Source organism: Trematomus bernacchii, unplaced genomic scaffold, assembly GCF_902827165.1.
Source record: "Trematomus bernacchii unplaced genomic scaffold, fTreBer1.1, whole genome shotgun sequence".
NCBI classification, from domain to species: domain Eukaryota; kingdom Metazoa; phylum Chordata; class Actinopteri; order Perciformes; family Nototheniidae; genus Trematomus; species Trematomus bernacchii.
The window spans coordinates 7,782,759-7,798,671 of NW_022987739.1; positions in this window are offsets into that span (position 1 = coordinate 7,782,759).

The window sequence follows — 15,913 nt, forward strand, 5'->3', positions numbered from 1 at the left end:
ATCAATAATAGCATCACTATTATGTGTAGAGAAGTTCAAATAGAGGTATAATATATAAGAATAAAAGTAAAAAAAAGTGGGAATTATTGATTAAAAAACTTGAAAACCTTGATTTGAAAGAACTGAGAGAACATAATGAATAATAATGAAGATCACCCTCACTGCTCAAAGGATGTAATTATTGTTGCTTATAACTTAGCAACACCGCCCTCTGTTGTACTACAGCTGTAATTACATATCAGCTTTCTCTCATTTCAGGAGGTCAGAAAATTCTATCAGTGGATATCTGCCATATGTGAAAATGCCAAGTGAAATGATCCTTTATAATAAAAAGGCCTCATCCCACAGACTTTTGCTGATGTTTAAAAAATGAGGCATCTGAAACAAAGCAATGATCAATCATCCACGGCAGGAACTGTAATTTCCTCAGGAATGGACAGAAAAGCTGAAGGCAGGGCTCTGCACTGCCAGGAAATACCTTGGCATTCAAAAACATCTCCAAAGTCAGTACACACCCAGCCACCAGGCGGCCAGCGCACAAATGGAGGCAGGAGAGACAGATAAATAAGCAGAGAGACAGACGGACAGACAGGCAGGCAGCTGGTCGCCAATGCATGATCATAAACAGCTGCTGTGGTGTAGTGACGTCAAAGTGCAGGTTGGCAATCTGACATGGTGAAATTGATGAAAGCTAACATACCTTATTCCTGAACAGATAGTCATTGATTTTAGGTATGATAGAGAGGGATGAGGTCAGATTGTGGATTAGATCAGTTTATTTGAAGAAAGAGTAATAACACCAATTAAGTCAACAACAATGCATGCAAAGACATTTAAACACCTAAAACCTAATGAAAAACTTGTTGTGATGGGTGAAAAACATGGATGAAAGTCGTGGCTACATGCTTTAAGCATTTAGTGTTTCCCTCTCCTAGTGCACGGCCAAACCACTCACAAAATGCAGTCAGATCAATTGTATGAAAACAATAATGTAACAATATCAACTTTTAAAAACTAATAGTGTAAACATGTATTCAAATGAACATGTTTTTGGAACAGGAGGTGGTATCAATGTAAGTGTACTTGAGATCATATACCTGTAGGAGTTTGTCTGAAAAACGGTGGGTAAAACAGTACACACCAAGCATATGATTTAAAAAAAATAAAAAAAACAACCCTAAGTTTAAACAATGCACAGCTACACTGAAAATATCCCTACATGATCTCGTTAACAAATAATCATTTGACTGCCATTATACTTGGGGAAAGGAAAAAACGTTCACCAAGTGGTAGTAACGTCACCTCCCCAAACTCCAGAAGTCTGATATGAAGAAGAGTAAGAGCAGAAAGCAGGATCTCAAATCCTGATGGTATCTGACATTTGGTATGTTGACAGCATGGTAATGTATTTTGTAATCAAGGGTTATCTTCAGTGCTCTTTCTAATTATCTGTGGCACACATCTCGACGTTTACACACACACGCATACATCATAATGGAGTTGATTGCATTGTTTAACTGTCAGACTGAAATCTGTGGGCCTTTCTCATTTCTCTAATTCCCCTCCTCGACTCCCCTCCTCGAATCCTATCCCCGTGTCTTAGTCCCGCCCACAGGAGATGCAAGCGGAGGAGTCGAGGAGGGGAACCGAGGAGAGAGGAGTGGAAGCAGCAGGCGGTTAGAGAAATTAGAAAACCTCTCCTCTGAGCGGTCATTTTAAAGAGACGTCCATTAATGATGACAGGAGGCACAGCAGCACTCTGTCTGATGGACAGAACTTGTTCATGATAACTTATATATTTACTTTTAATTCATTCACAGTGCGGTATAATGAGACAATAACAGGCTACAGATGCGGACATATATACACACACACACAATTATATTAATGAAATTACGGGCCAAAAGTTGTATTTACAATTATAAAAGGAAGCAGAGGACACCAAACCAACTCTGAGACCCGTCTGTCCGCCGCATCTACGCACATACACGCACGCACACACACACACACACACACACACACACACACACACACACACACACACACACACACACACACACACACACACACACACACACACCACAAGCACCTACACACTGTACCACACACACCTACACACTGTACAACACGCACCTACAGCTCCTAAAGCATATAATATATATCAGGATACAGCCGTTGTGTATTTTATTATGTGAAGCACTAAATGGTTGTAGAAAACTATCGACTCTTTGTTTGTAGATATCTACTAAACTAAAGCATACAAATAAAGAGAGTAATGTAGGCCTGTTATACTGAGTGATATATATTATACACACTGCTCTGCTTTCTGCACGGACCTCACAGCTGTTCTCACTGGAAACATCGCGTCGCAATGAAAGCAGTTAATAAAATAATATCCAGGGGATGCATGCAGAGCTGTCATTGGCTGAGATAAGTCCGGCCGTGCGTCACGACTCTTTTAAACATCACTGTTGCCGTAAATACATCCGCAGAGGACCCATCAGTGTATCCTCGATTATAGCTCCTCCAGAGAGCCTCCTCGATGCTCGATCCTCGGTCCTCGAAGTGCATTTAGAGAAATTAGATGTCCTTCAACATGGCGTGCTGAAATCTATTTCCGGGTCACTACCAGAGGACCGAGGATTCGAGGAGTCGAGGAGGGGAAATTAGAGAAATGAGAAAGGCCCTGTGTGTCACTCACAGATAATAAAATGTGAACCCTTTCCCCGGGGTCTGTGGGTCCACAGCCAAATACCAAACCTGACAAAAAAAAAGACCAAGAAGAACAAACCGCTACCAAATTAACACAGGGGCTTAGTTGCCTTTTCAACACCACACACACACACACACACACACACACACACACACACACACACACACACACACACACACACACACACACACACACACACACACACACACACACACACACACACACACACACACACACACAGATTTGATAAGATATGCTTGTTTCACCGACAGCCCGTAGCAGCCTTATCACATATTCCTGTCATATCCCCCCGAGCTTTTTAAATGCTGCTTATACAAGCCTGTCACTCACTTGCTGGCTTGCAGTCAAGATTGACTTCTGAGATACACAACAACAATTTAGGGGGAAATCAAATCCAATGGCATTTCGGTGTTTGGATACAGGGAGGGAAGAGGTCGCCTCAGAGCAAATATGCCTCTAGATTTTGACTCAGACAAAAGCTAAATTGAAATACAAGCTTAGATGATTTCATGAAAGTAAAACATAATGATTAAATTATTAAAGTAACTGAATCCCAAATGAACAATAATATGATATGGTGTGCTAGGCGGAATAAATTGGATGATTTGTTGCAGTTAGCTGTGGCCCAAGGCCTGGAAGCGGAGCTGAGGTCTGGCAGCAGTGAGGGGAGTTTCAGCCTCTGGGCTCAGAATCTAATCCATTTTCATATCAACCTGTCTGACCTGCCCGTCGCCTGCAGGATGTGCTGCAGGGACGCAGGGCAGTTGTTCCTCAAACTCAAAATGAAGGTTTGCATGCCCTTTGTGATTGTGTGCAGGCTAGCAATAGAGTTGTTTTGATGTAATTGTTCTTACAGTAAATGTTGTGATACGGTAAGATGTTTTAGTGAGGTCATAGTCTTCAGCAGGAATGAAAAACCCTGTAAGGAGTTAACATGTTTCCACATCCAGATCTTTCTACTTGAAGTCAATGAAGTTATTGATGGGTTTTTCATTAGATGTTCTGAAATAAGGTCAGGGGTTAACACAAGCCTTAGAGATTACAAATGTTTTCCTACAACATTAAGCATGTCACTATACTCCACTGTTGAATTTGAAGCATTGATTGAAACAGGCGGTTGCAATAAAGTGAGAGTATAAAGGTGGTCGGAAATATTAAAAAGTTACTCATGCCGCAGTGAAGATGTTCCTTTATAGCCAAAACGTAATCTTTACCCATTCATTTAGATAGCTGTTTAATTTGAACAAATTTTAATTCAGACTACAAATTACTTCCAGATCACTATTTCAACTTTCCTTCTGGCTTGCATATTTAATGAAGATTTCATTTTTTATCTTCCAATCGTTTCAACTACTAACAAATAACTGCAGAAGTATTTCCCGGGGAGAAGTAGCCCTGGGTCAGAGTCACTGCATTATATTCTGTTTCAGACAAATGGCCCTTCAACAGGTTATCTGCAGGATGTGACAGTGTAGCAGGACAGGGGAAAAAGTAAACACACACCGACAGATTCCCAAAAAAAGGGGAGTGGCTAATCAAGCACCCCTGAGAGAAGCTGGAGGAAACCAATCAAGGAAATGATTGGCACCTGTGTGCTGTTAAAAGGAGGACAGCATGTCATTTGAAGAGAGGAGAAAGAACCAAGAGGAAGTCGGAATCTAATAAGGAGGAAAGTGGATTCGTATGGACTTCATCAGATCAATCAGGCTATTTTTGGGAGTTTTTGCCACTGAACCCAGGAGCTGTTGGGGAAACATTTAACATTCCTCTTCCCAGTTAAAACCTGCAATCCAGTGATCTACTCTGGCCTGTCACCCTTTCTCCTCCTCTTGCACTCTACACCCACACACCACACTCTGGACTGGAAAAACAGAACTTTACAACTTTACTTTCACACATCCTTATCCCCTGAACTACACTCTTACCCTGAGTGACAAAGGACAAAAAAGACTTCTCCCCCACACTCACTCTAAGTCAATCCACATGATGTCAACAATCGTAGGCTCTCGGAGATTGATGTTTTGAGAGTTAATTTGACTTATTCGTTTGTGTTTATGTATCTATTGGATTTAAGTTTGTCTGGTAAATGGTCTGTGACATGAGTTGTTTGTTTAATGTACTGATTATTATTTGGGGTTAAAAAATACAGACATTTTATGTTGAAAGTGAATTTGTTGATTATTATTTTCTTTTGTAAACTCCAGTAGCTAGGTCACCGGGCTATCCCTCTGTTTCTGCGTGTTTAAAGCATATCATTTTGGCAGCTGGCTATATTAAAAATTCCTCTGTCTGGCGCCCGAGTTTAATTTATTCGTTCAGGGATAAGACCTACGCTACAGGCGTGACTGTAAAATGAAATATATGTCATCAGTGACATCAGAGAAAGGAATCGGTGATCCTATCTTCCTGTCAGTGGCAGGATGTGTGCAGCAATGCCCAGTCATCAGTCAGTGTCTTGTATTTCTCAGCTGTGTGACAGACGCTGTCAACATCTGCAGTCCTTCTCATTGTTTACGGGCCATGAACACCTCGGAGGGGAATAAGGAACTGTGAGTGAGATGCTTAAATTGCCCAATTCTTCCCTCTTTAAAAGAAACTGATTAAAGTTCAGGTATGCACAACCAGATGTTATTTTTCCAGGCTGCATCCAAAGGATTTAGTGTCATACATTGCACACATTATCTTGAACTGCCATCCATAGCAACAAGGAGGAGACAGGAGGTGATCTGAAATATTTTGGAAAATCGCCTCAGGGGACAAACTGCTACCTGCTTTGACACACACACACACCTGAAATAATTGTGCGAACACATGCCAAGACAGAGTTGAATTGATGTCGTTATTTAGCCCTCATCTGATATATGAACGGTAAGAAATACAAACAATTTGAGACATTGCTTTGCGGCATGTTAAAACAAATATCTTATAGCTGGATAACTCTAAACAAAGCACACATTGCTTAATATCAGCATTTGTTTTTTTTACAAAAACACAAACATGCTTTTATTGGTTTGTTGTATCCATTCATCAAGACACCCCAGCAGTTCAGTTTTATATTGTTATTGTGAAACCCATACAAATAGGATGTTAACTATATCAAGATAGATGAGAATTGGGGAGGGATGAAACCCTCTTTAATGGTCACACATGCAGAGCACAGCACACACAGTGACATTTGTTCTCTGCATTTAACACATCCTAGTACCAGGAGTCTAGTACAAGGAGCAGTGGGCAGCTATTGTACAGCGCCCGGGGGGGAAGGGGGGTGTCCGGTGCCTTGCTCAAGGGCACCACTGCAGGGCAGGAGGTGAACTGGAACCTCCAAGTAGCAGTCCACACTCCATATTTTAGGTCTGGTCGGGAACTTGAACCGGCGACCCTACAGCTCCCAGTCCAAGCCCCTACTGACTGAGCCACTGCTTTTTTATTTATTTTTTAAATATAGATGTCACTATATCTACATTTTTATATAAAGGAAAATGGGGATTGGTTCTAGGGTTGGGATAGTAAACAGAGGCTGGTATAATCTGTTGCTCAAAAGTCATACATATTAACATGCTGGCATTTGTATGTGTGAACCACATAAAAAGCAATGAAACCAATGTAACACAATCTTTGAATATATATGGGAAATCAACATTGATGATAATGTTAGGAATGAATTAATCACATAAAAGTGATGAAAGTGTTTTTTTGAATTAGATTATTATAACATTTCAGACATGATTAAAAATGCGTATTGATGCAATACTGTGAAAGCTGTTGGGGGATTATTCTAATATACGTTTATTTAATAGCACAGGGCATTTAGATTTCCCATGGTACTTTGTCTCCATATGACTTTGTTTGCAAAATTTAGTTTGGTGTATATTAATATAAAATGTCCCGGCTCCAGCCAAACATTGTTAGTGTGATGCAGCTATCAGCAGCTCGTATCAGGGCATGAACTGAATGATTTCTGCGCAACTGAACTCTAAAATCCCAACAATTGATTGTTCAATTATCCATTCTGTATTGAGTGAGGCAGGATGTGCTGCCTCACTGTTATTGTGTCTCATAGTACGAGGGTCTGAAATCTGCAGAGCCTGATAAGAACCCCGGCTGGTCTGTCCATTCACACAAATTTCTCATGAGGTCACTTTGCTGTTGGATATTAAAAGTCAGCGGGATTGGGGGGCTGAGTAAGAGCTGGTGGGGGGGGGGGAAGAAAGTAATGACCCTCAGGATGTTTTTCTCTCTGTCATGATAACACTGCTGGTTCCTTCCTACGACTAAAAGGAATGTCCAACTACAGTGACTACACTTCATATCAAGGAAAATAGGGGTATCTATGTCACCGGTACGTCTTTGTGTGTGTGTGTGGGTATGTGTGTATGTGCATGTGTCTTTGGTAAATAATTCATTCATTCAAGTGTTGTTGTGCCGGTCAAGCACAGCTGTACAGGAAAGAGACCCTCTCAGGTTATCAGCGCTCTCACCGGACACTCACGTCATTCCCCAGCCACACTGCAGATGTGTTTTCTCTTACCTAAAAGGGAAAACCTGGCAGGGAAACTACAGCAGTACATGGGACATAAAACAATAAGGAACAGTCCTGTGGTGTGTTTTTTGTACAATTCCTAAAAAAATAAGCTGAAACAACAAAATGAATATAATCAGAAACGTAAATTGTTGCATGCCAAAGCTATGTTTATTCCCACAACTCTTTTAATTCGAAAACAGCTGCAAATAATGTGGTCTTTGGGTCAGTTTTTATCTTTTGGAAAAAAATTCAAATGACATCCAGTTGTAGATTGAACAATAACGTGCCTCCAGTGTGGCAAATTGGGAATTTCTACTGATTGGTAAAGTTGTTTATAGACCAAAGTGTGTCAAGGTGACTTCACTCTGCTGTCACTTTAGATGTTTTGAAAGGCACCTGACCGCTACCTTCTTTGGGGAGGCGCATGTAAGCAACACTACAAGGAGGGTATAATATCTCCATTCACGTCCGTTACTTTTCTGAAAAACAAAAACAACTTACCAGTCCTTTAAGTGTTACAAGACACATTATAAGCCACAACCAGCCAACTGTAGGCCTTCCAGGCGTGTGCATGACAAACAACTTCAGGCATTAATGTGGTTTTTCAGTTGTGGAAGAAGTACTTAGATCTCTTACTTAAAGGTGGGGTAGGTAAGTTTGAGAAACCGGCTCGAGATACACTTTTTGTTATATTCCATGGAATGCTCTTAACATCCCGATAGCAATGAATATCTTAAGTGCTTTGACAAAAAATCCATAAAATGTCATCTGTGGAAGCCGTAGTACTGTAAAAAGCACGACCAATCATTTTAGCCGGCCCGGCTAAAATAACTGGATGGCCTACCTGCCTGTCAGCCTTCCATCTGTGCACAAACTTATCTCGTGCCCTCATTGGTCATGTGCGCGTTCTTGTGTGTTGGAGGAGGGGCTCTGTAAGGAAGTGGCAGATTTTTTCCGGCTGTGTATTTTCAAATTCTAGCGATCTCGAGCTGGTTTCTCCAAAATTACCTACCCCACCTTTAATTAAAAGTGATACAACACATCGTATTATATTGCATACTATTTAAATACATGTTACCGCCAATGTTATTGCTACAATTTTAAGGAGCCAAAACAGAATAATCTTACTCCCTTCTATATTTCAATTAAAGGAGTCTTGGACCTCATGAATCGTCAATCAATCAGTGACATTTTCTTTTTTACTTAAATGTGTGAAGGTTTACTGATGTGCAAAGTACATCCGGTGTATTGTTATCTGAATGATCTAGGACGTCAGACTCAGAGAGAGAGAACATGTGCCTATGGATGTTTATTTAGCTGTTAACAGCTCAGATTGAACGGGAAGGAAGACTGATATCCTCACTCTCAAAATAATGGATGCAGAAACAGGATGTTTGTTGCATACTATACAAGGTGAAGAGATAAGCGTGTATGGACAGGGGCAGTGCTGCAGAATCTTTCATCTTCCCAAGTCACTCGATTTCATTCTTGAAAAGTATTATTAAGATGAAAAAGTAAAAAGAAAAACAGGCTGTTCTTTTACAAAAGACATAAACAGCCGAGGGAATACATTGGCATTTCTTGGAAAGTGTTACATTATCTTAGTCTTTTTCAGAAACGTACATGTTTAAGGGAAAAATAACTTACTATAGAATCTAACAACTACATTTTAATTCTTATTTTGTGTTTCTCCAAATCAATTTTCATTAAATGAAAACAAATTCAAGTCAAGTCAACAGAGCAGTTTAGGAGACTTAGGGAGATCCAGCCTAATGACCTTCAAACATCCTGTGGAATTTCAGACAGGTTTACCCATAAATCTCTCAGAGCAGCCTGCCTTCAGAGATATTAAACCTAATAATACCAGAAATCCGCCTTCTAATGCGACCACAGATGAAGAAAAAAAGCATTTATTTACACCATGAAAATCATATGCAGGTTACAGAAGTTGATGAAACCAAACCATAGTTTTGTAGTTCTTTAAAATACAACATAAACCAGCAGATAGAAAAGCCTATAACTTGAATCCTTCCTCACAGTTATCTGTTCATCATTTTCTCAATATAAACTGGCATGGATGAGTCTTCCCCGACACAGTGTTTTCCTAACCTGGGTATTGACTTGGGGTTAAGGCTAAGCCGAGATCCCATTTTAATGATCAGAAAACTAATCTTCAAAAACACATAAAACGAGTTTAATTGAAGTCATAAAGTCCTGGGATGAAAAAGGTACTTAAGGAGGATTTTGAGATGTTAATGTTATTTAATAAAGAAGAAATATCTTCAAACCATATTCCTTTTATGTTCAAGAGGTTAACCCGCAGGCATACGTTCTTTAATAACACATCACCTACAGACTAGCCCACCACGGCTCATTATGTTCTACCACATGTGCTCATTGTGAGAGAAAAATCCATCAACTGTTGACTCATCTCACAATGGATCAATTATAACCACAAATCATGGATATTCATTTCAAACTTGGTGACATTAATGCGTTTAAAAAAAAGTTGGAACCACTACAATCATTGTTGGTTGTTTGTATTAGTGTAAGGGTTGGATAGAACATGTCACAACAAAAAGATATCAGTGTCTGTCAACAACAACTTATTGATAAATAAGCCTTGATAAACCGCTTTTAAATGTATTATGTCAACAGATTTCCCTTAACTGTATTAGGTTAGCTGAAAGCAATAATATTAAGTACAAAATTAAATAAAATAGAATATTATTGCTTTGAACTAACTAAAAATGTTACATTACATAATACATTTCACTAAAGTCCACGTTTCAGTTGTTCAGTGTACTCTCATCCCCTCCAACACCAAAACCAGCAGAATTCCTTAAGAGACTTGTACAACACACACCAGACAGGTAATTGTAGTTGTCACAAATTATACAGTTTGCAGGTCTTACATTATGCAACAGTGTGATCCGGACAACCATTTGTCAATAGCAAATTACAGGAAAAAAAACATACGGCCTGGTTTACATTACACACCAGCAGCGTCTCACACTTACACTCACACACTATCCTCACACTTACAAGCAAGGTACCTCACAGCCCTAGTGTTGTAATGAGTTGAGAATAGTACATCTCACAGAACCGCAAGCATGGCTGTCAATGAAATGTTGTAACAAAATGATATTTATATAGCTTAATGTCAAAAATGTGCTTGTTAAAAATGTGTACAGAATATGACACCCTCTGTCCTTAGCTCCTTGCAGCGCAGGTATACCTCTTAAAAAGTGTTACATCACATTTAGCTTTCATCACATTGGTTAACAGCGGCAGATCAGTGGCAACCAAGATCCAAGTGGAAATCATTGCTACTTTAATTGCAGTGCTCGCTGGCATAAGCTTCTGCCAAGGTGGAATACAATACAAAACCACAAGAAAACAGTGGCAAAGCCAGCGCAGAAGTGTTTGTCTACTGATCATGGGAAGGCAGTTTAACAGCAGCATAACTAAGGGCTGGATCAAAGAGGAAAGTCCTAAGTCTACTCTTAGATGTGGGGAGGATTTCTGCCTCACAAACACAAACTGGGAGCTGGTTTCCACAGTAGAGGCGCTTGTTAGCTGAAGGCTTTGGCTCCTTTTCAACTTTTGGAGACTCTGGGAACCACAGGGAACATCGTATTCTTACATCACAATGCTTTGTTGGAATAATATGGTACAATGAGCTCTTAAAGATGCTATGGTGCCTGAACATTAAGGGATTTATAGTTTAGACTCATGGTTTTAAGTGCTATTCTTGATTTGGCTTGAACAGAGAAGCAAATATGGGAGTAATATGACCTTTTTTTCCTAGTACCACCAAAGAGAGAGATGGATAAATATAGGAAAATTAGTTTCACTATAAACTATGAATTCATACTTTTCTTATGGAGTGGGGTTTGAAGCAGGGAATTGCTCATGTGTATGATGAATACCTTAACACCCTGGTTTCCTGCCTCTTGTCATGCATGCCCTCCCAGATTTCCTCTCTCATTCACACCATATGTGAAGGGGTTTAGAGACTATGAGAAACAGCTTGCTTGAAATACCACAATCCAAGGCCTCATCACCTGAGCCACTAGATAGAACATATGGCAACACACTGTGTGTAGACATGTTTATGGATCTTTATTTAATAATAATAAGTTATCTTACAAAACGGATCTGAATAACAAATGTGTACAGAAAGTCCTTAAATACTTTCCAGGCACCCATTTTAAAGGAAAAAGCGACCATATTTGTTACCAATGTTTGCTATTATAGCTTTAAAATCGCAAAAGCGGGAACAAGAGTTGAGTTTCTGAGTTGTTTGTGGTTCATTGCCTTTTGAAGGTGCACAGTAGAATATAAACCTCTGCAACAATTACTTTTTAAATGATGGATATCAAAGGTTAAGTGGTTGTTTTATTTGAAAGGAGAGTGGAGGTAGTTTGAAAGATGTGACAGTTATAGATAAACATCATAAAAGGTGTATTCCCTCCTGTATTAGGAAAGGTTATCCAACTGTCCAATACAGAGAGAAATGAACTGTACATAATGTGTCACACTGGCCTCATAGGTTTCAATTGCAGCATGAGAAAACTCAATGTCTCCTAAGATCTGATAAAACCATGGCGAAAACAATAGTTTGATACGGCATGAATGGCGTGTTTGGCAGAGGTAAACATCATGATCTATGTGCCAGATCCAATGAAACTGGAGATTCAAATGAACTCTATACCCTCCTTTTGTCAGCCTTGCATTACCAGTTAAATATTTGATGAGCTGACAGGTGATATCCTCCTACCCAACGGAATGTTCCGGCTCACAGAAAGTCTTGCAAACAGGTTTCAGGTGTGTGTGTGTTTACTATTAACCAGCTGAGTGTTTTGTGGATGAAGGAGATGATGAAATACTATAACAATATTGCACAATTACCTGAAGATGAGTCAGAAATCATATTATACTGTATATCATTGTTAAAGCTTCAGAACAAACCAACAAAGGCAACACAACATTGTTTCTAATGGGATAACGGCTATTACTGTGACACATGAGTACTGTCAAAGATAAGCATTATATTACATTTGATTTGAATAACGGTTTTAAGAAGTTACCCATTAACATATTCCTCAAATGATCGCCCAGAGATACGGGCATGTTTTAAAGGAAGTAGGGTTGCAATGGTGCCCACACAAACATTGTGGCATCATGCCTGAGGTGAGCAGTGATGGCTCGGATTAATGATTGACTTAACTGTACCGAATGTTTGTTGACATCCTTGGTCACATATGAAAGAGGTACAGTAAAGACACTGGCAAAGTTCCTCTCACACATTTATCCGAACTAATTTACTAAGCGTTAACTGTCTCTTTGCACAACCATCCTATTTTTCAAACTCTCGGGAAGCCAATAAGGACATTGCCCTTGCAAAAGAATGTAACAAAAACAACACAATGTCTTGTCTTCCTTATATGTCCCGAGAAAACCCTATAAAATGTTAAACGGTATATAAAGAGTTGTTTATCCATCAAGTTCGTAAAGTGTTTTTATATTTACAACAGAGTCATGGCAGCCATCTGCTGCAGTCATTTGGCCTGAGCCTGTTTCTCACTGGGAACAGAAGGTTCACTCTTAACACATGAGGAAGTGCAGTGTACCTTAGATAAAATGTTGCCCCTCAACTCCCCGAACACACACACACACACACACACACACACACACACACACACACACACACACACACACACACACACACACACACACACACACACACACACACACACACACACACACACACACACACACACACACACACACACACACACACACACACACACTTTGCGGTCCATGTATCTCTGTGTTAGGGGCTGGCTGGCCGCAGCAGCACCCCTCCTTGGCTCAGGGTGCACACAGGGGTACGGTTTCCTGAGCAACTTGAGCAATTATGGGAAGTGGTGGTGACCCGAATATTAACCCATGTGCACCCATATTGCATTCCTTTCCCCCCCCAGCTCATCGGTTAACTGCTACAAGCGCACCATAAAAATAATTGAGGAACTTTATGTCGGTTTATTTGGGTTCATGTAGGACAAAGTCGGTGACAATGGCTGTATTCATCTCAGCAAAGCCAAGGGGAGGCTAGTGGGTATGGGAATGTGTTCTGGTGTACTAAATCAAGTAAACCCTTTTTTCTAACCAAAGACTTGATGATATCTTCGCCGCATAGTAGCTTGCATCCAGCATCACATGGTAGGGTACGAAGCATCACATGATGCTGAGAAACATTGTGATGTGGTCAAGGGAGGTCATTTAATAGAGGCCCTGGAGGTAGACTGTTAATGTTTCTTTTCTCTCAATACTTTTCCAACTTCACAGAAGCTGGATGGAGGTTTGTTTTCTATGTATTTGTCGTGATAATAACATTTCTGGAAATTTAGAAATTACTGACAATATTGAGCCAAATAAATGTTCTTCCTGTCCACAGAAACTGCCTCTAGTCTTAGTATTGGCCACAGAGCAGGCTCTGGGCTTTCTCCTACGTTAATCTTACAAACATGCAGCAGGTGTTTCACATTAAACTGCCAGATTTACCACAAACAGCGTCGGAAGGAGTGTGACATGCTTATCAAATTTACAACCAGAGTAAGGAACCACAGTGGGTTGAGCAATCGCAGCCGGCACATTTTTACAGGGGACAAAAAAAACAGGGGTCCATCGCATGTTTTTTACTTGATTTTTTCTTCATATTATATATTACAAAACACAAGTCTACATTTTTGGAGCCAGATCTTGTCCCAAAGAGACAAATCAGGTGGTACATTATGGCTCTTCTGCATGTTAGTGGGAATTAAAAAAAAGAAAAACAACATTATAGATGTCAGTTTTAATAGTATTGTAACTTGCTTGCTTCAACAGGACAATTTCACGAGACAACATGAACTTACTGTGCACACCTATTAGCCCTGAAGGAATCCTAAAGTCATTACTGTAAGCCAACGTGATAAGGTTGGCTTGACAAAAGGTTTATTGTACACTATTGGATGGATATTGTAGATTGGAGTACAGGTCGAGTTGACAGGTTTTAAAAGGTTAATAAAGGTAATGAAATGCGTATCATGAATAGATCTTATCATCAAAATTAGAAAGGGAGCCAGAGTTTTTAGCTGTTCAGTTACGCTTCCGTGGAAATATCTCTTAGTTTGTGTCCGGAGGCTGACAGTCTCTCCGTATTAACAGAAGGCTCAAAGCTTACAGTTGGGGCCGGTTCAGGCTTGCTTTGATCCGGCCCCTACACTTCTTTAGGCTTTAACTGTCATGGGACTTTCACCTTTCATCTTTCAACTCTCCTCACCTACTTCTCTTTCTATTTATCTCTATGCACTAATGTCTCATGAAGGCATATTATTAACTCAGCATCCAGGGCATCATCTCTGGAGTTTTTTGTTTCCCACCTGGCGGGTCATCAGTTTTAAAGGTTACATCTGGATAATGAATGGGGGCTGCGCCTGTTGTCGTGGTCCTTCCTGGCGCCTTATTATTTATTATCATCCTTCTGGATCCATGTTTTTTTCTAAATATATGTTCATATTATAATTTGGATTTTCATTCGGAGTAGTTAATTTTGTAATTGTATTATCGTTGTTAATCTATAAACACTACACCTTTTGCACGTCTGTCCGTCCTGGGAGATTCCTCCAATGTTGTTATTTATAGACAAATATTTTAATGACCGACAGGTGCCAACGCGTTACAACGGCCCAAAACATTTCCATTTGAACACAATGCAGCTTCAGAAACGATGAAAATATAAAAATCACAAATGGGCAAAACACATGCAAATGAAGAAACGTCTTCAATAGCTAACCAAGTCATTTTTAAATCTTCTGACGAAATACGTACAATCATGAAACAAGCCTATACATGGGCCAACAGCTACAGTTCTGTCCATGTGAATTTGAGCGTTTCCATTTCTTGCTACGCTTCTTGCAGCATTTTGTATTTGTAATGTTTTCTAAATGCTGCACATGTGTTGTCAAGTAGGTGAAGATATTTCTTAATTGGCATGTGTCTTGGCACATTTTTGTTTTTATATTTGCATTGTTTCTGGAGATGCAGAGCATTTCTCCCTAACGGAAATGTTTTGGGCCGTGGCCCACATTTGCACCTGTGGGCCACCGTAAATATTCCAATCCTACCAAAAGGCTAGATGATAAACAGTCTTTATACAGTAGATACATATGTGTAACTGATTGACATTTAAATGTTGCAAGCTATATTTTAAAGAATTGTGTTGAATGTCTATATTGCCCCACTGGCCAACAATGAAACTACAAAGATAGGTCTAAGCCTTTCTCTCTATTAAACTTCCTTAAGTCTGACAAACAAACATTTAGTTCAATGGTGGGATTTCCTTCTTGTCTCTTATCAGTTAGATCCTAAAACAATGGACTCTGCCCACGCTTGTCTGCTCTCAGTGCTGCGGTCCTCCTCGCGGCTTTCCCCTCACGACCAGATGTCCCTTTCTGGGCTGTAGCCAGAGGATTTAGATTAGAGCAGGAAGAATAGTTAAATAAAATCAGATTGGGGGTCATCCGCTACTGTATTTTACACACAAATGTCAACCTACATCTCGCAGCTAAAAAGACAGGATCTGATATATTTGTTATGGACGCCTTAGA